This window comes from Thalassophryne amazonica, chromosome 11 (genome assembly GCF_902500255.1).
Source record: "Thalassophryne amazonica chromosome 11, fThaAma1.1, whole genome shotgun sequence".
NCBI classification, from domain to species: Eukaryota; Metazoa; Chordata; class Actinopteri; order Batrachoidiformes; family Batrachoididae; genus Thalassophryne; species Thalassophryne amazonica.
In genome coordinates this window covers 97352469-97379157 of record NC_047113.1, presented here as the reverse complement: position 1 = coordinate 97379157, position 26689 = coordinate 97352469, and positions in this window count along the sequence as shown.

Here is a 26689-nt window from a genome sequence, read left to right as displayed (position 1 = left end):
ACCAGATTCAGTCTGTGTGCAGAGCAATGCACAAACATTACACTGGGGGCTGTTGCTTTAACTTTGGCCTACAAACCATTGAGAGCTGAAGCCATGACAGCAGCCATGGCTTCTTCGTAAGGAAGACTATCAAATGGCTTCGCCAAAATCCGGTCCACAACATTCAAATTGTCTGCCGTTATGTTCAGCTTGCTACCTAGCTAGCTCGCTAGCTGGGACTGGCGCGAGGCTAGTGTGAAGTTTGTCCGCCTGTGAGTGCTTTGTGATGGTGGAGGAGCTCAGCAGCACCCGCTGCTCGGTAGGGACAGAAACTGTGTTAGAAGTCAGAAAGAGTGATAGAAGTCAGTCTCCAAACACAAGCAGCTACAAAAACACACCAGAAATAGAAGCTCGATTTATCGCTAGTTGTTTTTAAACAAAGAAAATGCCACTAAGAGGATTAGAAAAGTCTCCGGTTCAACTCAGAACAGAATGAAAATTAAAAAATGCTCCCACAGATGTTTACACCAAAAGATCGCTGATTCGCTTATTTCGCTGTCAATCAAAAAGGGATTCAGCCTCAGACAGATCATCCAATCATCATGCAGAAGCTGAGCGTCCGGGCCAGCCTAGGCCAGCCCACTGCCCCATAGACCCCCAGACACGCTGAGCGTCCGATGGGCGGGACAAAGCCCAGCATTTGTCCAATGACTCGGCTCGTTTCACTGCATGCTTTGTGTCGCTATTGAACTCTGTGGACGCTCAGCGTCCACACTGTTTAAAGCACTGTGAAGCTGCGGGAATACGTAAATCAATACATACCATATTTTCTGCACCATAAGGCACACCAGATTATAAGGCGCACCCTCAATTAGCGGGTACTTAACCCTTACAAAAGGCGCACGCTAAAACATATAGTCTACAAAAAAAAAAAAAAAAAAGGTCACGGAAGCAAAACGGTGAGTTTATTTGAACTTTGCTTGCCTCTACTGGTGGTTGGCTCTCACTGCGGTATTGTATCACTTCCTGTTCCGGAGCACAGCGGTGTTTTTCTGTATCTGTTAGCTGTTTAATCTGCGCAGTTAGATTGATCTAGTTATCTAGATTACGATTTGTTTCCCAGTGTAATCTTTACGTGCCTTAACTAAAGCACTCCTTCTGCTGAATCACCTCTAAATTATTTACACATTATTCACTTTGCGTGTTTTTAGGAATCCGCTAGCTTAGCGTAGCTACTAGCTCTTAGCCGATTTAGCATGGCGGCTTCTCCTGTCTCTCCCGCACTTTTCTGCTCTGGGTGTGAAATGTTTAGTTATTCCTCGGCCTCCTTTAGCAGTAACGGTACTTGTAATAAGTGTAGCTTATTCGTAGCTTTGGAGGCCAGGCTGGGCGAATTGGAGACTCGGCTCCGCACCGTGGAAAATTCTACAGCTAGCCAGGCCCCTGTAGTCGGTGCGGACCAAGGTAGCTTAGCCGCCGTTAGTTACCCCCTGGCAGATCCCGAGCAGCGCACCGGATTATAGTGCGCATGGCCGATTTTTGTGAAAATTTAAGGCTTTTAGGTGCGCCTTATGGTGCGGAAAATACGGTACCTTTTTCCTTTGCTCGTTTCTCCTCTTCTTCTTTCTTTTTCTTTCGAAATTGGGCACCTGATGGCTTTGATTGTTTCCTATCCATGATTATGTCTTACTCCGTTTCGACCACCTCCTCGTCCAAACATTGAATGATTCCCCCCTCCCCCTGCACAAACTCTGCACTGTGCAGCGTTGCTCACCTATCGCGAGAGGTGAGATTGGGGGGGGGGGCGGCGCTCCGCCGTAACGTAACCACGAACTCCCCCATCAGGACAACCCCCCCCCCCCGGTTTTATTTTTTATTCATTTTTTTTGGACAGGTTTGTTTCCCCCCCCCCCCCCCGCGATGCTGCCCGGGGCGGCTGCCTGGTCGGCCCGCCTCCAGGACCGCCCCTGGCTCCCTCCAAAGATTTTCTATTGAGTTCAGGTCTGGAGACTGGCCAGGCCACTCCAGGACCTTGAAATGCTTCTTACGGAGCCCCTCCTTAGTTGCCCTGGCTGTGTGTTTGGGGTCATTGTCATGATGGAAGACCCAGCCATGACCCATCTTCAATGCTCTTACTGAGGGAAGGAGGTTGTTTGCCAAAATCTCGCAATACATGACCCCATCCATCCTCCCTTCAACAGTTTTGTCCCTGGTGTCCTGAGACAGCTCTTTGGTCTTCTCTATGGTGGACAGGTTGGAGTGTGATTGATTGTGTGAACAGGTGTCTTTTATACAGGTAACAAGTTCAAACAGGTGCAATTAATACAGCTAAAGCGTGCAGAATAAGAGGGCTTCTTAAAGAAAAATGAACAGATCTGTGTGAGCCAGAATTCTTACTGGTTGGTCGGTGTTCAAATACTTATTTGCAGCAGTAATATACAAATAAATTATTAAAAAATCATACATTGTGATTTCCGGATTTTTTTTGTTTTTAGAATATGTCTCTCACAGTGGACATGCACCTAAGTTGAAAATTTCAGACCCCTCCAGGATTTCTAAGTGGGAGAACTCCTCACTGTGTGTGTGTGTGTGTGTGTGTGTGTGTGTGTGTGTGTGTGTGTGTGTGTGTGTGTGTGTGTGTATATATATATATATATATATATATATATATATATATATATATATATATGTGTGTGTGTGTGTGTGTGTATGTATGTATGTATTCATACATTTATAAATTTTAACAACCTGAAAGCCACCAGACCAGCTTGAACCAAACCACAGGTTTCTGGACAGTCGCCTCAGTGTTTCTTCTCGCTGGTTTTATTTCTTCCACGGCTTACAGTCATCTTGACGCCAGTGAGTTCAACTTTATACTTTGTGTTCTTCCATTTGTCTGCAAAATCGCTCTTTTGCACATGTTAAACTGTTTGATTTCAAAATGAACTGAAAATCAGATCGTTAGTTTGCACCCCTCATAATAACTTCAGTCACAGCTTATCGCGTAAATGTGGAGCTGCACAAAGAAAACCAAAAGAAAAAAAAAATAGAGAAGGGGAGGTTAGTTTTTAATGTGATGTGTTGGAAACATTGATTTCTATTGGAACACAGGGTGATCATGTGATCCATCTTCCACCTGTACTGGTCACAATTCTCAGCCAAACCACATCTGATCCTTGACACTAAATGCTGCAAAGTGAAAATTTTTGTGATGTGATGTGTTTTTTATGCACGGCGCTGATCTGTCAGTGTGTGATGGACCGGTGTGGCCTCACCCAGCGCATGACATCATCGTGATTCCTTCTATTGCCAAACACATGAGTGCAGCTGCAGACAAGCTAAAGTGGAAGTAATTATGAGTAACAACGTGTAAGGACAAAAACAATCACTAGAGGGAGATAAAACCAAGGCAAAGACTAAGACCTGTAGGAATATAAATAAACACCAGAGAGCGATATAGAATCAGACCACACAGACACAGGATGACCAGAGAAAAGATGAATAAATAAAAATGAGAAAGGCTGTGATAAAAACAGACGAAGAGTGGTGAAACGAGGAAAGAAAGCAGGGTGTGGCACAAATTAAAGGGGAACTGGGACAGACAGTGGAGAGCTCTGAACAAAGAGAGAGAAAAACTCATACCCAAATTAAACATGAAAGGATGGGAGCAAAAAAGGTCTAAAAGGAAGATGATAGGAAAGGCCAAAAAAAAAAAACACCACACCAGAAAATACCATACTCACCTGTGTCTTGTTGAATGGTATATTCCTTTTTTCAACTCATGCAAATATTCTTGCCACTGCACTCACAAACATTCATTAATTGTTTATTAACTAATGTCAGTTCTCACTTTAATTGTGTCAGTTTTTATGTGATGGAACTTTCTTTTTTCATGACCAAGTAAATAAAAAATGTGATGACAAAAAAAAACCTTAAAAATTTCAAAGTCAGTCCTGATTCTCTTATTGTTTTGTGTTTGTTACTACAGATAATACTCAATTTCGCACAGTGAGTTTGTGAGGTATGGTCATAATTTATAGTGTTCATCAAATGTTTACAATTTTTTCCAGCATTACAAACAACAACAATAACAAAGATGGTCCCTTCACCACCAGGACCTTTGATTTTTGTATCTGATTTGAAGTGACGAGGTTGGACGTCAGTACCAGTTCATCAATGCGCTCTTGTAGCTCAGTGGCTCTGTGGACGAGGTGGTCGTAGCTCTCCTTCAGTTTGTGGGTTCTCTGTTCGGCACGGGTCTTCACCGACACCAGGATACCTGACCCAAAACACATCACAATTACATTCTTTTGTTTGGTCACATTTCTGTGCAGACATGATGCAAATCCTTTTTTATTGGGGGGGGGAGCTCAAATGTAGTTAAAAGATAAATGCATAGCACTGACAAACTCTATTAAACCTGTGTGGGCCCAGAGGAAAAATGCAGTCAACAAAATATTACAAAGGCTGCCTTTGTAAAAAGAATTTAAAAGCATTTGTTCAGTTTTGTAGTAATTAATTACAGAGTTTACTTTAAAAGTATGGCAGAGTCAGTTTGAGGAAAAATATGGATGTTTTGTCACATCCATATTATGTTTTATAAAAATCATTTCAGTTTCTTTGTTTGCCGTTCTTGATGGGTGGATCTCCTGCGAGAGAGAAGTTCTCCGGGATTCAGATGTTTTTCACCGTGATTTTGAATAAATTTAATCAGAGAAATAGTTTGACTTTGTACTTTGTAAGGGACAACATTACAGTAAGGACCAGGGTAAAACTCACAAGGTAAAATAAGGTAAAGTACAGTCAAATCTTCGTCTTTCAGCTGGTCCCATTAGGGGGCACAAGAGCAGATCAATCCTTTCCATCTCACCCTGTCTTCTGTAACTTCCTCTGTCCCAACAACCACCTGCATGTCCTCCTTCAGCAAATCCATAAACCTCCTCTTTGGTCTCCCTTTTCTCTTGGCACACTGTCATAAGCTTTCTCTAAATCCATAAACACAAAATGTAACTCTTTCTGGCCTTCTCTATACTTCTCCTTCAGCACTCGCAGAGCAAACACTTCATCTGTAGTGCTCTTTCTTAACATGAAACCATAGTGCTGACCATAAAACGTTGGTGAGTTTCTGTGCTCCTGACAGACCCTTGCATCTTTCATCCAGTACTGCACTGATGTTTCTAGTTTCTGAGTCATAGGGAAAACAAAATAATTGTCAAAGAAACGGTAATCAAACTGTATAAAACAGGAAAGGATATAAAAAGGTATCCAAGGTACTGAGAATGGCAATCAGCAGTGTTCAAACTCTAATTAAGAAGTGGAAAATGAGGGATTCTGTTGGAACAAAATGACTGTCAGGTCGACCAACAAAAATTTCAGCAACTGTTGCCAGGAAATTTGTTCCCATAAATAACAGCTGAAATATGGGACTCTCTGAAAAATGATTTGTGGCTCTTTCGAGATGCACAATAAGGAGACACTTGAAGAAAAATGGGCTGCATGGTTGAGTCGGAAGAACAAAGCCATTATGATGCACATGCCACAAAGTATCCCGCTTACAAAATGCCAAACAGCACTGAAAACAGTCATTTGGAGTGATGTGCCCAAAATGGAACTTTCTGGCCACAACCATAAACATTACATTTGGAGAAGAGTCAACAAGGCCTATGATGAAAGGTGCATCCTTACTAATATGACGCATGGAGGTGGGTCACTGACGTTTTGGGGATGTGTAAGCTACAAAGGCACAAGAAACTTGGTCAGAATTGATGTCAGGTTGAGTCCAGCATGTTTTCAGAAAATACTGTTGGAAAATATGCACTCATCAGCCTTGAAGCTGCGCATTGGACGTACTTGAACAAAGTGAAGGTTCTGGAGTGGTCATCTCAGTCAACTGACCTCAATATCACTGAGCCAATCTGGGAGATCTCAAATGTGCAGTGCATGCAAGACAGCCCAGGAACTGAGAGGAACTGCAGGCTTTTTGCAAAGACGAATGGGCAGCTTTACCATCAGAAAAAATAAAGAGCCCCATCCACAACTATCACAAAAGACTCAAAGCTGTCATTGATGTTAAAGGGGGCAAAACACAGTATTAAGAACTGAGGTATGTAAAATTTTGATCAGCGTCATTTGTGTAGTTTCTCTTGTTATTATGATTTAAAAAAAAGAGTAAGTCATCTTCTTCCACATCATTGATGTGAGTACACACAATGCGTTTGTGATATGGTGTGAAATATGGAACAGGGGAAAACTGAGCCGAAGGAGGACTGTCCTGGAACTGCTTGGTAATGCACTGGTGAAACCTCAGGGACCTGTCACACCTTGAAGATTTAGCCAGCATTTGCTGACTTATGAAAAATATGCCGAATACGCTGGATACATTGAATAAGTTATGCAACTGTCACACTTTAATGATTTAGCCAGTGTATGGTAATAGCCCCGTTTCCACCAAACAGTCCAGGTCGGTAATGCACGGTATGGTACAGGTCAGAACGATTAAGTCTGGCTTGGTTTGCGCTTCCACCGCTGGTAGAACTTTTTTGTTTGGTAGGTGAAACACATAAATATTGACAAGCACATCATGCAGCACATATAAGCTGTGGCGCAGCCTCACCCCCTCCACACGGAGGCAAAACACAGTAATTTAACATTTTTTGAAATTTTATTTTTCTCTTGGTGGATCATGGGATTTATTTTCATTGTGTACAGAATGCTGAAAAATCAGTTGATGCCTGTGGTAAACGCTGATGTGAATGAATGGGGTGCTGTGACTCTTTCAGCTTTTAAAATAAGTTAATTGTCTTGTTGTGACACAAGGCATTGGCGTTCTTTGGTTCAGACCGAGAAATGCACTGAGAACGAACAAACCACAGATGGACTTCTTTTAAAATGCTCCGTTTCTTCAACCATGACAAGGAACTAAAGTATTTTCAGACATAATTTTCAAAAATCAGGACAGTTTATGTAGATAAGTTCTCATCAGGCTGTGATGATGAATCTGACTGAAACAACATAACTAGTAATATTAAGACTTTATATTTACACTGTGTGTGAATGGTTTTAATATTTGTAACAGTCTGAACTGTTCGCATGAGGACTGCAGCTTTCAGTTGTGGAGCCAATCAATGGACAGTGTAATTGGACGTATTTCAAATTATGAGAGGGTCACCTCCCTGTGCCTTTAGGTGGCGGGGGGAAATCTCTGTTGTTTGCGCATATGCACCAAACAGCAGTTTGCAGTATTTGGCCTTCTTTGAGTCCCTGAATCGATTCCTGTATGGGGCTCCAGTGGGGGACTCCACTATTCTGCTGGGGGACTTCAATACACACGTGGGCATTGACAGAGATACCTGGAGAGGTGTGATTGGGAGGAACTGCCTCCCTGATCTAAAGCAGAATGGTGGTTTGTTGTTGGACTTCTGTGCAAGTCATGCACTGTCCATAACAAACACGATGTTCAAACGGGATGCTCATAAGTGTACATGGTACCAGAGCTCCCTAGGCTGAAGGTCAATGATCAATTTTTTGATAGTATCATCTGAACTGAGGCCGCATGTTCTGGACACTTGGATGAAGAGAGGGACAGAGCTGCCAGCTGATCACCATCTGGTGCTGAGTTGGATCAGAGGGTGGAGGACTTTGGACAGACCTGGTAAGCCTACATGGATAGTGCGGGTGAACTTTGAATGTCTGGAGGAGCCCACTGTCTGACAGATCTTCAACTCACACCTCTGGCAGAGCTTTTCTGGCTTCCCTGTGAAGGTTGGGGCATTGAAATAGAGCTTCCATTACTGAAGCCACAGTGGGGAGCTGTGGCCTGAAGGTCTTAGGTGCCTCAAGGGGCAGCAACCCTCGAACACGGTGGTGGACACCAGTGGTAGGGAAGCCATCTGGCTGAAGGAGTCCTTTTGGGATATGTTATCTCGGAGGAGTCCAGGAAGCAGTTGCAAGGTACTGATAGGTCCGAAGAGTGTCAGCCTCTGTTTAAATGAAGGCAAAGCAGTGGGTTATATATCTATCTCCACACTGGCCTGGGAATGCCTCAATATTCCCCAGTCAGGGGTGATTAATGTGGCCCAGGAAATGGAAGTTTGGGGTCCCCTGCTTGACCTGTTGCCCCCCTGTTGCCAATAACTTAACTTAACTGGAAGAGACACATAACAGAAATGTCATAAGGCAATTCTCAATTTTCAACAGGGCTGTTGTATTGTTGGACAAAGATGGGGAGTTAGTCTCAATGTGATGAGCTGGATCTACACTTCAGTGGTAAGACTCATGCAAAGTTATGCTGCGCTCGTTTGGTGGACCACGAGGCTGTGAGGGTTATGCTGACTCATGTTCAAATAGTGGCATGCCTTTGCATCACAAGTGCCTTCAGGACAACACAGACAGCAGCTTTAGAAGTACTTCTGAATTTCACCCATCGAGACCTCTACATTGTTGGAGAGGCCGTCTCTATGTCAGTAAGGCTGCAGCAGTTGGGCAAGTGGTGAAGACTAGCAGATGTCTGTCATATCTTAATCAAGGAAAGAATATCAGCGGATCGTCCACTTATTAGTTTGCTATGTGATAGGGTAGGAAAAATATATTCTTTTGTCAATAAATTTAGTACAGTGATAACAGGGAGAGAGTTTTGGTCAGACCCGGCTGTGAACAAAACCTCACCTATATCACCTGTTTTACATATGGATCATTGATCAGGGGGAAAGCCGGAGCTGGAGTATTAATAAAACATGAGGGCCTGATACGTTACAATGGGCAGATATACCACTGTCTTTAAGAGGGAGGTGTTTGCTGTCATTCAGTGGGTGGAACTCCTGATTAGCTTCAATTTTAGGGGTAAAAGAGTTTATTTACTTAGATAATCAGGTGTGTATAAGAGTCGGGCCAATCTTATCAGCTTCGGTGTGGGAGTGTGCCCACTTAACACACTGGGAGACATGAAGTATGGGAACCTGGTCATGCAGGTATTCCAGGTAATGAGAGAATTAACTGGCTCGCAAAGTCAGGGAGCTCAACTACAGTTGTGGTTCCAAAGCCCATTGTAGGGGTGTCAGCTGCTGTGCAAAAGACCGCCTCCACAACTGGATCAGGAAACAGCACCACAAATGACGGCAGCGCTTGAGTGACTGCAGGCAGGCGTGACAACTCATGGAAGGACCAAACATAAGGTTTTCCAGGGATCTAGTTGGCCAACCTAGAAGTATAATAAGTACAGTGGTTGGGACTCTCACAGGTCACGACCTATTGAACAGACACAGAATGATAATGACACTCAATAGGTCAGTACATGAACAGCCTGTGGGGAAGAACCTGAGATATCACTCCACTTTTTGGGCCAGTGCCCAGCTTGGGGTAGACTGAGGCAGAGGGTTTTGGATTCCTTTATTGTAAAACCTGACCAGATTAGGAAACAGAAGTTAAGACATGGTATCCTTTCTCAAGTGCACCAAAAAGTTTAACTAAGTAGGTTCATTTTAGGGGGACCAATGGCTCTTTTGTGGCTTACGCTCTGCTGGGCTGTTAGTCCACCCCCTCCTCCCGAAACTAATCTTCCCCGGGTCTCCTCCCAGCCCTCGCTTGTCCTGACAACCAGCTTTTCCTATAGGACAAGTAACTGCCAGGGTTACTTGTCCTATGGACAAGTACACTAAAAAGCTTAATGTTAATGCCTGTACTATATTATTATTTCCCTTAGCCGATTCCCCAAGAGCTGAGGAGATCACCAGGAGCTTGACAGGAATGATAGTGAAGGACCTGCAACCTCTCTCCATTGTGCAAGATAAGGGCTTTCAGGATTTTGTGAAGACCCTTGAACCGAGGTATAGAATTCCAAGTCGGAAATCTTTAATGGAAGTGAACTGCCAGCTCTTTATGAATACTGCTCTTCCAAGGTTAGAAGGGCACTGAGTGAAGTGGATAATGTTGTACTGACAACTGACATGTGGACATCAAGAGCCACAGAAGGTTATTTAACAGTCACATCCCACATTGTAAATGAGCACTGGCAGATGCAAGCATATGTACTCGAAACATGTGCTTTCCCCGGACAACACACAGCTGACAATATTTGTTCCCAACTCACAAGAATTGTGGAAGAATGGGGCATAAAGGACAAGATTGTGGCAGTGGTCACAGATAATAGGGCCAACATGGTTGCTGCTGTGTGCAAGGCAGGTTGGGCACATTACCCATGTTTTGTTCACACCTTAAACTTGGTTGTAAAAGACTCGCTCAAAGCTGTCCCGGACTTGGTTGAGATCCAAAAGAAAACAAGTGCAATTGTTTCTTTGTTTCACCACAGCACCACTGCTACATCCAAGCTCAAGGAAATTCAAAAGCAGCAGAAATTTCCTGAGCAAAAACCGCTTCAATCAGTCAAGACCAGATGGAACTCAGTATTTTACATATGGGAGAGACTGTCCGAGCAAAAAAATGCAGTTACCACGGTCCTCTGCCTGCTTGGCAAAAGCTCTCTTTGCTTGACTCAGGAAGAATGGTCTGAAATCAGTCTCTCCCTGAATGCGCTAAGACCATTTGAGGACGTAACAGGGAAATATCGGCTGAAACATGTTTCCATTTAAAAAGTTATACCCCTGGTGTCACTGCTTCAAAGAACCCGATCTGCATCTGAGCGAGAAGGCAGCAAGCCAGCTGCTGAGCTGTAGGCTCAATGTCACTGCCGTTTCAGGACCATGGAAACATTTTATGGTCTTGCCATCAGCACTTACTTGGACATCAGGTTCAAAAACATGGGGTTCCGTGACTCATCAAATGTTGAGCCTGTAAAGGCTCGACTTGTCACAGAGATGCAGTCATGAGTCAGACTTCAGCACCTCCCTCAACTGCCACCAGCTCTGCCCCAGCTCCTGCAACTTCTACATCAGCAGCAAAAGGTGGGATTTTGGCAGAATTTGACTCGACAGTACATTTGTCTTAGCTCCATCGGCGAGCTGGCACTGATGCGCTAATTGAAATGCGCAGATACACAGAAGAAAGACCCATTCCAAGGGACCAGGACCCACTACTTTGGTGGAAAAACAATGCACCAACATTCCCCTGTCTGAGCAAACTTGCAAAGAGACATTTAGGGGTTGTTGTAACCTCATTGCCGGCTGAGAGGCTTTTTTCAAAGGCAGGACAGCTACTGAGCATCAGGCGATGTGCACTGAAACCCAAAAATGTGAACATGATACTGTTCTTAAATAAAAACCTCTAATCCTTTGTTCTCAACAGGGGGACAGGATCCACAGTGTAGCTGTTGGCTCTTAACATATTCTTTCTTTATTTATACTTTATTTAATTTTCACTTATTGTTTTTATTTTGTTTAAAGCCAGAAGTGCACTGAAGGGAGGAAATTCCTTATTTTTTGTATTATTTTATTGTATTGTTCGACTTGAAAAACAGAATATGTTTGAAACTGTTTATAGTATTTGTTGTGGTGTGTTAATTTTGTTGTATTGTGGTTTGTCAGCCCTTTATCTCAGGAGATTTTGTTTTAAGTTGTGTTGAGTATTTTTTTTAAACAAAAATGTTGATTGTGATAATAAAGTATTTTGTTGTCATGTACAATGTTTGGCGAAATTCTATCCTAGGTTTTTGGATCCTTTGGATCTATGAAGCTTAAATATGAAAAAGTATCGGTATCTATATCGGTGATACTGGGCCTGTATTTACTTGGTATACCAATACCAAAATTCCCGGTATCGCCCACCTCTAGTGGAATGTTCCAAACAGGTGTTCTTTGAGCATTCATCAACTTTGAAAACATGTTGCAGGCATCCATTTCAAAATGAGCAAATATTTGCACAAAAAGAAAAAAGTCTATCGGTTTGAACATTAAATATCTTGTCTTTTTGGTGTATTTAATGAATATAGGTTGAAGAGGATTTGCAAATCATTGTATTCTGTTTTTATTTACATTTCACACAATGTTCCAACTTCATTGAATTGGGGTTGTATAAGCACAACAGAGATGATGTAACAGTGACTATAGTGTGTCTGTTAATTAGGATTTCTCAGTGTGACATAACCTCATGATGAAATCATTTTTAATTTAGTCATTTCAACATTTAATTATGTCCCCATTGACTATGTGATTGCTTTTAAAGTTGTAATCAGGACAGAGTATTTTCTAAAATATTAATTTGACTTGTCTAGTGATGGTGAATGTTTTCAAATTATGCACGATAGAGGCGGGGCTTCTTCTACCTGTTCAAGTGTCTCATTGACTGAAATTTGACTTCATGAACATGTTTAATGATTCATTCGTTTGATGTTAAAATATAAAAGGAAACAGGTTTTTCAATAATTAAATTGTTGCTCATTAAAGAGCCTTTGTTTTATTTTAGAAGCATGAGTTCAGTGTGAACATACAAGTGTGAGCTGCACCATCAGGACATTTAACCAGATGAAAGTCTCCTCTGCAGCTTTGACCTCTGGTGGAGCTTTTGGAGACACTTTCCTCACATTTGAAGAGTAGAGATGTTCTCTTGTTCTTTCTCTTCAGGGTTTGGTGTTCAGCTCATCACTGGAAGTTTTGAAGGTCTATCTGTATTTAACAAGGTTCTCTGCACAGCAAAATGTTAAATCTTCCTGATATGAACAAGTCAATAAATATATTTATTTAAATATAATGAAATCACAACTACATAAGTATTCACAGTCTTTGCCAAGAAGCTCAAAATTGAACACAGGTGCATCCTGTTTCCACTGATCATCCTTGAGATGTTTCTACAGCTTAATTGGAGTCCACCTGGGGTAAATTCAGTTGATTGGACATGATTTTGAAAGGCACAGACCTGTCGACATATACGGTCCCACAGTTGACAGTGTATGTCAGAGCACAAACCAAGCATGAAGTCAAAGCAATTGTCTGTAGACCTCTGAGACAGGATTGTCACAAGGCACAAATCTAGGGAAGGGTACAGAAACACTTATGTAGCTGTGAAGGTCCCATTGAGCACAGTGTCCTCCATCATACGTAAATGGAAAAACATTAGAGAGCTGGCCGCCAACCTAAGCTTGAGAGATCAGGGAGAAGGGCCTTAGTCAGGGAGGTGACCAAGAACCTGATGGTCACTCTGTCAAAGCTAGAGCATTTGTCAATGTAGAGAGGAGAAACTTCCAGAAGGACAGTCATTTCTGCAGCATCCACCGATCAGGCCTATATGGTAGAGTGGCCAGACGGAAGCCACTCCTTAGTAAAATGTACATGGCAGCCCACCTGGAGTTTGCCAAAAGGCACCTGAAGGGACTCTCAGACCATGAGAAACAAAATTCTCTGGTCTGATGATACAAAGATCAAACTCTTTGGTGTGAATGTCAGGCGTCATGTTTGGAGGAACCCAGGCAGCATCCCTACAGTGAAGCATGGTGGTGGCAGCATCATGCTGTGGGAATGTTTTTCAGTGGCAGAAACTGGGAGACTAGTCAGGTTTGAGGGAAAGATGAATGCATCAATGTACAGAGACATCCTGGATGAAAACCTGCTCCAGAGTACTCTTATCCTCAAACTGCAGGTCTTCTTACAGCAGGACAATGACCCTAAGCACACAGCCAAGATATCAAAGGAGTGGCTTCAGGACAACTCTGTAAATGTCTTTGAGTGGCTCAAACCTGAATCCAATTGACCATCTCAGGAGAGATCTGAAAATGGCTGTGCAGCGACGCTCCCATCCATCCTGATGGAGCTTGAGAGGTGCTGCAAACATGAATGGGCAAACTGCCCAAAGACAGGTGCACCAAGCTTGTGGCATCATATTCAAGAAGACTTGAGGCTGTAATTGCTGCCAAAGGTGCATCAACACAGGACTGAGCAAAGGGTGTGAATATTTATGTACATGTGATTTCTTAGTTTTTATTTTCAATACATTTGCAAAAATAAAATCAAAAAAATCATGTCATTATGGGGTGTTGTGAGTAGAATTTTGGGGGGAAAATGATTTGCTCTGTTTTGGAATAAGGCTGTAACATAACAAAATGTGGAAAATATGAAGTGCTGTGAATCCTTTTTGGACACACTGTAGGTTTCCCACACTGCTGTGTCCTAATTTGATGATTTAGTGGGATGACAGAGGTTAATGTTCACCACTGCAACAAGACTGTTTGGGAATATTAACCTCATCTCTTTGGAACACCAGGGTCTACATGTGAAACTGGAATTGCAGTAGGAAAGGCATCAGTTGTAAAACTTTTGCCAAATATCAGTGCAGATATGGCTATATCCGCTGTGGCAACCCCAATCAAAAATGGGAGCAGCCAAATGGACACCAACAACATTTTTCTGTTATTATACTTTCATTTTAATGAAATATGTTTTGCGGCTTCAAAAGAATTCCATTTGTGGGAGACGGGACAGAAATGTCTCTCTTGAGCGGTGTGTTTAAAAACACTGATGGCTGCAGACCCCTGAGTTTACTAATTACTAAAGTTGTGAAAATGTAATGTTGGATGTAGTTCAAGAATGTATGAACCCTAAAGCAAACTCCCTGTTGGGGAAAGTGTAGGAGCACGGACCCACAACAGGGGGCGCAAATGAACGGACAATGGATAAAGCCAAATACAACACTTACTGTTGTGAAAATGCACAACAACAACAACAGATTACAATAGTGAGTCAAATACAAGATGTCATGTGGGCAGGCTCGAAGATAGGAGACATCAGTCCGAAGTCGAACCAGAACCACACGATTTCCTCCGCCACCGAACCCCGGGAATACTGGAGCCGCCAAGTCCCGAATTCCCAGGTGGCCACTGCCTCCGCGTGTCGGATCTGGTACTGGCTGGCGAGGAGCAAACACAGTTAGAACTGGGTGCGTGTGCACCCAGCAATACGTACGGTGGAAACCACCTCCTCCCTCTCGTCGAATAAAGAGTTCACAAAAAAACGCTCAAGCAACAAAGGGTTTATTATCTCACAACCAGCTGAGGTACGTTACCTTCAAGGTAGACGATATCTCGGCAAAGAGGTGGAGATGTCGTCTGGCTGATATACCAATGCTGATCCTGTTGAGTGGTGACAGCTGTCAAGGATGATGAGCGTCAGCTGGTCACCCTGGCTGCTCCTGGTAGGCGGCAGCGCCCTCTGGTGCCTGGAGCCCGCCCTCCAGGCAGGGCGCCCTCTGGTGGTGGTGGGCCAGCAGTACCTCCTCTTCAGCGGCCCCACACAACAGGACCCCCCCCTCAACGGCGGCGCCTCCTGGCGCCCGACCAGGCTGTCCGGGTTGGCGGCGTGGTAGATAGTCGGCCAGGAGGGCCGGGTCCAGGATGAAGCTCTTCTTCACCCAGGAGCATTCTTCGGGGCCGTACCCCTCCCAGTCCACCAGATACTGGAAGCCACGGCCCATCCGTCGGACATCCAGAGCCGGCGCACAGTCCAAGCCGGCTCGCCATCGATGATCCGGCAGGAGGTGGTGCCGGACCGGAGTACAGAGGGGTGAGTGTGATGTGGTTTGATTCGAGACACGTGAAAGACGGGATGGATCCGCAGCAAGGCCGGAAGCTGCAGCCTCACTGCGGCTGGACTGATGACCTTGAGAATTTTGAAGGGTCCTATGTATCGTTCCTGGAGTTTAGGGGAGTCCACTTGCAGGGGTATGTCCTGGTAGACAACCACACTTCCTGCCCTGGACGCTACGTAGGGCCGGGGTCCGCCGGTCGGTCTGCATGGGCCTTTGTCCTCCTCCGGGCCTTCAGCAAAGCAGAACGGGCGGCTCGCCACAACCCGACGGCACTTCCGCAGGTGGGCCTGGACCGAGGGCACACCGACCTCTCCTCACCCCCGGAAACAACGGGGACTGATACCCTAGGGCACACCTCAAAAGGGGAGAGGCCGGTGGCTGACGACACTTGGCTGTTGTGGGCATACTCGATCCATGCCAGATGGGTACTCCAGGCCGCCGGGTGCGCGGCTGGTCACGCAACGCAGGGTCTGCTCCATCTCTGGGTTGGCCCGTTCTGCTTGCCCGTTGGTTTGGGGATGATACCTGGAAGAGAGACTGACCGTGGCCCCCAGTTCCCGGCAGAAGCTCCTCCTGACATGCGAGGATAACTGGGGACCGCGATCGGAGACGATGTCTGTTGGAATCCCATGCAGCCGGACGACGTGGTGGACCAGGAGGTCCGCTGTCTCCTGGGCCGTTGGGAGTTTTCGGGAGGGCCACGAAGTGGGCCGCCTTGGAGAATCGGTCCACTATCGTGAGGATGACGGTGTTGCCCTGGGACGGCGGGAGGGCCCGTGACAAAGTCCAGGCCGATGTGAGACCAGGGGCGATGAGGCACGGGCAGCGGCTGTAGCAATCCCGATACCTTGCGATGGTCGGCCTGCCCCTGGCGCAGGTGGTACAGGCCTGGATATAATCCCGGATCGTCGGCTTCCAGGGACGCCCACCAGAAGCGCTGCGGACAACTGCCACGGTTCTTCGCACCCCTGGATGACAGGAGAGCTTAGAGCCTGACAGAAGTCCCGGACTGCAGCCCTAGCTTCTGGTGGGACGTATAGTTTGTTCTTCGGCCCGGTTTCCGGGGTCCGGGCTTCGTGCCAGGGCCTCCCGGACGGTTCTCTCCACGTCCCAGGTGAGGGTGGCCACGATAGCGGACTCCGGGATGATGGGTTCCGGTGGATCCGACAACTCCATTTTGACTTCGTCTTATGTACCCGGGACAAGGCATCCGATCTCTGCTTTTTGGTCCCGGACGGTAGGTGATCCGGAAGTCAAAACGGCCGAAGAACAGTGACCAGCGGGCTTGCCTGGGATTCAGCCGCTTGGCGGTCTGATATACTCCAGTTCTGGTGGTCAGTGAAACCGTGAATGGCACGGTCGTTCCCTCCAACAGATGTCTCCACTCTTCAAGAGCCTCTTCACCGCAAGGAGTCTCGATTGCCGACGTCATAGTGCCGTTCGCCGGGGCACCCTGCGGAAAAATAGGCACACGGTTGAAGGACCTTATCGGTCTTCCCGCTCTGGGGAGAGCACAGCTTCCTATCCCTGAGTCTGAGGCGTCCACTTCAACCACCAACTGGCGACTAGGATCGGGCTGCACCGAGAACAGGTGCAGACGAGAAGCGCCGTTTCAACTCCTTGAACGCGGCATCGCAACGATCCGACCAGTTGAAGGGACTTTTGGTGAGGTCAGGGCTGTCAGGGGGCTAGCTACCTGACTATAGCCCTTAATGAACCTCCTGTAGAAATTAGCAAAGCCGAGGAACTGTTGCAGCTTCCTACGGCTAGTGGGATGGGGCCAGTCTCTCACCGCCGCAACCTTGGCCGATCAGGAGCGACGGAGTAGGGGAAATGATAAACCCCAGGAAGGACAAAGAAGTGCGGTGAAACTCGCACTTCTCGCCCTTCACAAACAGCCGGTTCTCCAACAACCGCTGCAGGACCTGACGTACATGCCGGACTGAGTCTCAGGCTCTGGAGAAAAGATGAGTATATCGTCCAGATATACGAAGACGAATCGGTGCAGGAAGTCCCGCAAGATGTCATTAACTAATGCTTGGAACGTCGCGGGAGCGTTTGTAAGACCGAACGGCATGACCAGGTACTCAAAGTGACCTAACGGGGTGTTAAATGCCGTCTTCCACTCGTCTCCCTTCCGGATCCGAACCAGGTGATACGCATTTCTAAGATCAAGCTTGGTGAATATCTTGGCTCCATGCAGGGGCGTGAACACAGAATCCAACAAGGGTAAGGGGTATCGGTTACGAACCGTGATTTCGTTCAGCCCCTGTAATCATGCATGGACGTAGTTCCGCCTCTTTTTTCCCCACAAAAAAGAAACCCGCACCCCATCGGGGAGGTGGAATTCCGGATCAACCCGGCAGCCAAAGAGTCCCGGATGTAGGTCTCCATTGATTCGCGCTCAGGTCGTGAGAGGTTGTACAGCCTGCTGGACGGAAACTCAACGCCTGGAACAAAATCAATGGCACAATCATACGGAGCGTGTGCCAGGGGAAGGGTGAGCGCCAGTATCCTTGCGAAACACCTCCGCAAGGTCATGGTCCTGCACCTGCACCGTCCCCTAGATGGGCGGGGCTCGACCTCCTCCCTGGCCTGGGAACCGGGAGGAACCGAGGAACCTAAACATACCCGATGGCGGGTCTCGCTCCACTGAACCACTACCCTGGACGGACCATCGATCCGGGATTGTGTTTCAACATCCAAGGAACCCTAGAATCACACGGGAGGTGGTCGGAGTTACAAAAAACTCGACTCCTCCCGGTGATTTCCCGACACACCAGGTTACTGGGTGGTGTCTTGTGAGTGAGTGGAGGGAGTAGGGAGGCCATCTAGTCCCGCACCTGCACAGGTGAGGTAAGCGCCACCAGAGGGAGCCCTATCTCCCTGGCCCATTTGCTGTCTAGCAAATTCCCTTCAGAGCCCGTGTCCACCAGTGCTGGTGCCATTCAGGGTTAAATCCTCATAAAGGATTGTAACTGGGAGTCCGTGTGGCGATGTGGGTGTGTCCCACGTGAATGTCTCAGCCCACCCCTAGCCCAGTTTCTAGGGGCGGGCGTTGGTGTTTTAACCGCTCGGGGCAGTCTCTTAGCTGATGCTCTATCGAGCCACAAACAAACATGCTCCGCGGGCCAGCCTCCTCTGTCTATCTGGTGCCCTAAATGTGGCCCTGCTCGTGTCCATAGCTTCGTCAGCAGGGGAGCTGTGACCACACATGGCCGCGGGGGCCGTGGGAGCGTGGGGAGGGCGGAACGCGATCGGAACCGGAAGGGAGAGGGACGGCGCGTGCCCGGCCAATGCCCTTCGTCTCGTTCCCGCTGCGTTCTTCTAACCGATTGTCTAATCGTATGACGAGATCGATAAGCCCGTCTAAATCCCGCGGTTCGTCCTTAGCCACCAGGTGCTCCTTCAGAACCAATGACAGTCCGTTTACAAAGGCGGCGCGGAGGGCAGTGCTATTCCAGCCGGACCTCGCAGCCGCGATGCGGAAGTCGACTGCATAGGCAGCTGCGCTCCGGCGCCCCTGTCTCATTGACAGCAGCACGGCTGAAGCGGTCTCTCCTCTATTTGGGTGATTGAACACTGTTCTGAACTCCCTCTCAAACCATCATAGTGTCTGAAGGAGCCGTGAATTTTGCTCCCAGAGCGCTGTAGCCCAAGCGCGTGCCACGAAGCAGATTTATCACATAAGCTACTTTGCTAGCATCAGTCGCGTACATGACGGGACGCTGTGCGAAGACGAGCGAACACTGCATAAGGAAATCCGCGCACATCTCCACACAGCCTCCGTACGGCTCTGGAGGGCTTATGTATGCTTCCGGGGAAGGTGGGAGGGGTCTTGAACGACCAGTGGAACGTCACTGTTACGCACAGGGTCGATGGGAGGGAGAGCCGCAGCGGCGCCCGGAGGGCGCGCTTCCACCTGCGCGGCGAGAGCCTCCACCCTGCGGTTCAGGAGGACGTTCTGCTCGGTCATCAAATCCAACCGAGTCGTGAAAGCGGTGAGGATCCGCTGCAACTCACCGATCACCCCTCCTGCGGACGCCTGCGCCCCTGTTCTTCCATTGGCCGTTCAACAGCCGTTGACGCCCCGGGATCCATGACGCTGGCCGAGATATCCTGTTGGGGAAAGTGTAGGAGCACGGACCCACAACAGGGGGCAAATGAACGGACAATGGATAAAGCCAAATACAACACTTTACTGTTGTGAAAATGCACAACACACAACAACAGATTACAATAGTGAGTCAAATACAAGATGTCATGTGGGCAGGCTCGAAGATAGGAGACATCAGTCCGAAGTCGAACCGGAACCACACGATTTCCTCCGCCACCGAACCCCGGGAATACTGGAGCCGCCAAGTCCCGAATTCCCAGGTGGCGACTGCCTCTGCGTGTCGGATCTGTACTGCTGGCGAGGAGCAAACACAGTTAGAAGTGGGTGCGTGTGCACCCAGCAATACGTACGGTGGAAAACCACCTCCTCCTCTCGTCGAATAAAGAGTTCACAAAAAACGCTCAAGCAACAAAGGGTTTTATCTCACAACCAGCTGAGGTACGTTACCTTCAAGGTAGAACGATATCTCGGCAAAGAGGTGAGATGTCGTCTGGCTGATATACCAATGCTGATCCTGTTGAGTGGTGACAGCTGTCAAGGATGATGAGCGTCAGCTGTCACCCTGGCTGCTCCTGTTAGGCGGCAGCGCCCTCTGGTGCCTGGAGCCCGCACTCCAGGCAGCGCGCCCTCTGGTGGTGGTGGGCCAGCAGTACCTCCTCTTCAGCGGCCCACACAACACTCCCCTGATGTACGCTTACATATTATCAGTTCTATCAGTGTAATAACTTAATTTTGTCAGGTCACACTCCAATCTGAAGCTTTAGCTTTATTTTTATGAAAGTTCTAAATTTTGCCAATTTCACTTACTCTTTGCAGACATGCAGACGTTGCCTGTGATTAAGGAGAAATTCTTCCTGAACAGCAGAAGTGTAATCTGAGTGTTGACCAGTTGAACATTAAAGCGGAACAAGAGGCTCCTGATCAGTCAGCAGGTTCAGCAGCTGGGGGAGGCTGATATCGCTAAGTTGCCTTTCACTACTGTTCCTATAAAGAGAGAAAATTCTGATAAATGATCATCGCAGATTTGTCAAAGCTAAAGTGATAAGGACACAGAGACTGAACCTGTAGCCAGCATCTCAACTGTACATGGAACATTGACAACACAAACTGATGGGAGAACTATGGAAGACCACAGCCAGCGAGCAACTCTAGTCCATATTGTGTACAACTAGATTCCAATGGTAGGAGTTCAGACAGTTCAGAAACTGAGACTGATGACAGTTATGACTGGAAACAGAACAGACACCCTTGTTCATCTTATGACTGCCTGAAAAACAGGAATGTCTCCATGAATACCAGCAGCTGCAACATTGCAAAGAAACCGTTTAACTGCTCTGAATGTGAAAATGTATGTTGTCAAAGCAAACTCCAGGGAAGGCAAGCAAGTGAGAAACTATTTGTTTGTTCAGAGTGTAGTAAAAGATTTGGACAAAAGGGCAATCTCAATTTACACATGAGAATTCATACGGGACAGAAACCATTTGTCTGTTCTGTGTTGGTGAAACATTTGGACACAAGTGTAGTCTGAATGAACACATGAGGATTCATTCAGGAGAGATGGATGGAAACAGCACAAAAGGGCTGGCCGATTCCAAGAAGACCTCGAAAAGGAATACATAGATAAAGAAGGATCTATGCAGTGGCTTACAAATGGAGAACTTGGTTTGGATGGAGAAAGAATTATAGTTGGAGCGCAAGATCAAGGACTACTAACAAATGGCTTCAAAAAAATGGCAGGAATTTCACAGAATGATCAATGCCGATTCTGTCATGCAGCTGCTGAGAGTGTAAACCACTTAGTATCAGCATGTCAGATCCTCATGACAGACGGACATTACACAAGCCGCATAACAAGATCTGTAAATATCTACATTGGAAAGTATGCAAGGAACTGGAGGTGGAAGTAGAGGGACACGTTTGGGAGTATGAGCCAGCACCAGTCTCATCCAATGGAAAAGTGACTGTCTTTTATGACAAAGAGATCCCAGCAGGAAGACATATCGAAGGAGGTGCAGTAAAACCTGACATTGTCATTTGGAACAAGCAAGAGAAGACAGCAAAAATTGATGTGACAGTCCCCAATGACTATGGCCTGAATAGAGCTGAAAGGGAGAAAATCACGAAATACCAAGACCTTAAAAATGATCTACGAATAACGTGGTCATTGAAAGAAATTGATATTATACCAGTTGTGGTGGTAGCAACAGGCTTATGAAGAAGAACCTGAAGAAATATCTTGAGGCAATCCCTGGTCACCCAAGTGCCCATGAGGTGCAGATATCTGCAGTTAAAGGAACAGTTACCATCTTGAGAGAGCCCTCAGATACAATGCCATAATGATTAATGATTAGGATGCAACTGTAGACCCCAGGTTTGGGGCCCATTGCACTCTGTAAAAAAGAAATTGAAGAGAATTAAAAAAAAGGCAGAAACCATTTGTTTGTTCTGAGTGTGGTAAAAGATTTGGACAAAAGGACTATTTGAGCAAACACATGAGAATTCATACAGGACAGAAACCATTTGGCTGTTCCGACTGTGGTAAAAGATTTGGACATAAGAGCGATCTGAACATGCACATGAGAATTCATATGGGATATAAACTATTTGGCTGTTTTGAGTGTGGTAAAAAATTTGGACAAAGGCCTGGCTAAACATACACATGAGAATTCATATAGAAGAACCAATTGTCTGTCTGGAGTGTGGGAAAAGATTTAGACAGAAGAGCACTGTGACCACACACATGAGAATCCATACAGACAAAAAGGTGGGTTTGGAGTTCCTACTGGACATTTGCCTCAAGTGTCCTCAGTCCCACTGTGAAGAGGGTTTGTGGGGAGATCTCTGTATGAGGACGTTTCAATGAAAACGAGCCCTAGCTAAAAACTCCACAAAGCAAATATGGAAAAGTCGAAAAATGGCAAATTGTACTGGCCGGATGTCTCCCAGGATAAAAAGGTCCCCAAATCACGCCTAGGCACCAGGCTGTGTGAGGAAAGTAATGGTGCAACTTCTCTCAGTGCTGCAGGGAATGATCTCCCCTGCAGAGCACTCAACTGGATAACCCATCAGATCAGCATAGCCCTGATCCTGGACTCCAGCAGCAACAGCCTCAAAGGCCAAAAAGAAATCTACGAAAATACACCACTGTCACTTGGACCATTGAAGAGAAGAAAACAATCTTCTACTCTACGCTTCACTCTCAAGACATGAGAAGTGGGGCAGGAGAAAAAGGCAGTATTTGAGGAGAATAAAAGAAGCGGATTTACCAATGGAAAAGAAAGAAGCCACCACAACTGCAAAATTACAATCGATTGCCTCTCAAGTTACAAAATATTTGACAGCAGAGGACATAGAAAAAATAAAGGAAGAAGCCCACAATGAAGTAATAAAGGATCATCAGTCGATGGAGGAGGGGAAACGGCTTGAGTTTGAGGGGAAGAGGAGGAAGAGTGGGTATTGTTGTGGGCAATCGAATATGCGAAAATAAAATACACCAACCAGAGAGAACGAAGTAAAGAGTGGCAAAGAATATTTACCATCATTGCCCAAGTAAAAAAGATATACCAAGGGGCCGACTTACCACCCAGAAACACAACTTTATTGTACAAAAATTTCACGGATATTGAATTACATGAGATGCAGCAAGAGGCTGAGCAAATGGTCAAGGAAGGCATTTGCCCCCTTACACAACCCATTGCACCACCAAAAGAACATCAGATCAAGCCAGCCTCACACACCAAAGGAGAAGTCGGAATCAGGCACCACACAACAAGATGGAATCAAACACCACCCCCACAAAAAGAAACCAGCATTGTCTCACCAAAAAACAAGCCATACACCAATTTGCCCAGAAAACAATACAGATCATTTGGACCTAGAGCAACTAGAGTTGGAAGAAGAATTGGCAAATAAAATTGAGGAAACGAGGAGAATTGAAATGGATGAGCGCCCTAAATTGATAAAATTAAAGGAGAATAAAAAGTTCAAAAGTATGCTGCAGAAAGTCAACCTGGGATTGACTAAACTGGTCCACAAGGAACCACATTATCAGAAATAAATTGTGTAAATTATGGAGCGGCATGGTACATACAAAGTAAATTAGTTCCCCATTATTCGGACAGAACAATCAAAATCAGGAAAAGGAATAGCGTGCCGCGGTGGAAAAAGACATTACAACAGAAAATTAGTCGCCTCAGAGCAGAGATCTCCCAGATGTCGATATTTCTGGGAGGCCAAAGTCATAAAAGGAACCTTCTTCGAAAAGTCTATCGCATTAAAAGAAAATACAATATTGAAGATAAACAACTGGCTGCGAGGCTGGCTGAGCACCAAGCCATAGTGAAAGCATTAGCCGCTCAAATTAGAAAAAAGATAAGAAAATAAAGGCCAAACAGATAAACCAGTTTGCAAACAACCCTAGACTAGTCTATAGAAATATGGTAAATGATACAGTAGAAGTACAACAGCCACCTGAGAGAGAAGAAGTTGAGAGGTTCTGGAGACCACTGTTTGAAGACCTAAACAGCACCAAGAGGCTGAGTGGATTGAAATAATAAAACGGAAAAACAAAGACAGCAAATGCCAGCAATGATCATAACTGAAGAATTGATAAGAAATAAAATTCATGAATATAGTAACTTTAAGGCACCTGGCATTGATAAAGTTCCAAATTTTTGGTTAAAAAGCTGACAGCATGCACCACCATTATGCCGCGGCTTTCACAAAAATATTGAACGGAAAAGAGGACACACCAGACTGGCTATCGACTGGGAACACAACCCTACTCCCAAAGACCAAGGAAACGCAGCTCCCAACAAGTATAGACCCATCTGTTGCTTAACAACAACTTATAAATGGCTGACAGGAATTATAGCCGATGCCGTTTATGAACATTTGGACACTGGTGGCTACCTGGAGAATGAGCAGAAAGGTTGTTTCAGAAAAAGATTAGGCGCTAAAGACCAGTTATTGATAGACAATGCTATCCTGGAGGACTGCAAAAGAAGGAGGAGAACCTCAGCATGGCTTGGATTGACTACAAAAAGGCATTTGATAATGTCCCACATTCATGGATTATGAGATGCCTAGAACTTTATAACATCAATAAGGAAGTAAGATCTCTCTTGAAAACACAAATGAATAAGTGGAACACCACCATCACTCTAAACCATGCAGAGGGGCAGATAATAATCCCAGACATAAAAGTGACGCGAGGGATATTCCAGGGAGATAGTCTCTCTCCACTCCTTTTTTGTCTTAGTATTGATCCATTAAGCAAGATCCTCAAGGAATTGACATCGGGTATGATTTAGATGGAGGTAGAGGAAGAAAACATAAACAGGTGGTGAGCCTTCTGTTTTGGATGACTTGAAATATTTGCAGATTCAGAGAGGGGACTCAGGAGATTAGTGGAGGCAGTCCATACTTTTCTAAGAAATCGGTATGGAATTTGGGCTGGATAAGTGCTCTAAATGTACAATCAGAGGTGGTAAAAAGCAGGTCACAGAAAATATACAGTTGGATGAGGGGAACATTGAAGATTTGGCTGAGGATTCCACGTACAAATATTGGGAATTGAAGAAAATACTACAATAGAGCATAAAAAAATGAGAGAGAAAGTAACACAAGAATACTTAAACCGCTTAAAGAAGATCTGTAAATCAGAATTGACACCAAAGAACAAGATCACAGCCATAAACCAGTTTGCATTGCCTGTGTAGCTATGGCTTTGGCATAGTAGACTGGCCACAGGGTGAGCTTAACAAATTAGATACTAAAACTAGGAAGATGCTCACCCTACATAAAATTACATACAGAAACAATGCATGGATAGAATAATCTCCCCGTCGAGAAGGCGGCTTAGGTCTATGGAGATCAACCAGGCTTATAGAGCATCTATAATAAGTATTGGGCAGTACTTAAAGAGTCTCAAGAAGAAGTTATGAAAAAGGTTATGCAACATCATATTACTATGCCACAACAGACCTCTATTATAAAATTGGCAGAAAACTTTGGCGGAGATCTTTTGCAGAGAGAGATGAGCTGACACCTGCAACACACTAGCAAGACAGGCCAGGGAAAAATACAGCAAAAGAGAACAAAAACATCGAATGAACAGATGGAAACAGCACAAAAGGGCTGGCCGATTCCAAGAAGAACTTGAAAAGAATACATAGACAAAGAAGGATCTGTGCGGTGGCTTACAAATGGAGAACTTGGTTTTGATGGGGAAAGAATTATAGTTGGAGCGCAAGACGGACTATAACAAATGGCTTCAAAAAAATGGCAGGAATTCACAGAATGATCAATGCCGTTTCTGTCATGCAGCTGTTGAGAGTGTAAACCACTTAGTATCAGCATGTCAGATCCTCATGGCAGACGGACATTACACAAGCCGGCATAACAAGATCTGTAAGTATCTACATTGGAAAGTATGCAAGGAACTGGAAAGTAGAGGGACACGTTTGGGAGTATGAGCCAGCACCAGTCTCATCCAATGGAAAAGTGACTGTCTTTTATGACAAAGAGATCCCAGCAGGAAGACATATCGAAGGAGGTGCAGTAAAACCTGACATTGTCATTTGGAACAAGCAAGAGAAGACAGCAAAAATTATTGATGTGACAGTCCCCAATGACTATGGCCTGAATAGAGCTGAAAGGGAGAAAATCACGAAATACCAAGACCTTAAAAATGATCTACGAATAACGTGGTCATTGAAAGAAATTGATATCATACCAGTCGTGGTGGGAGCAACAGGGCTTATGAAGAAGAACCTGAAGAAATATCTTGAGGCAATCCCTGGTCACCCAAGTGCCCATGAGGTGCAGATATCCGCAGTTAAAGGAACAGTTACCATCTTGAAGAGAGCCCTCGGATACAATGCCAATAATGATTAATGATTAGGATGCAACTGTAGACCCCAGGGTTGGGGCCCATTGCACTCTGTAAAAAGAAATTGAAGAGAAATTAAAAAAGACAGAAACCATTTGGCTGTTCCGACTGTGGTAAAAGATTTGGACATAGGATCGATCTGAACATGCACATGAAATTCATATGGGATAAACTATTTGGCTGTTTTGAGTGTGGTAAAATTTGGTCAAAAGACCTGGCTAAACATACACATGAGAATG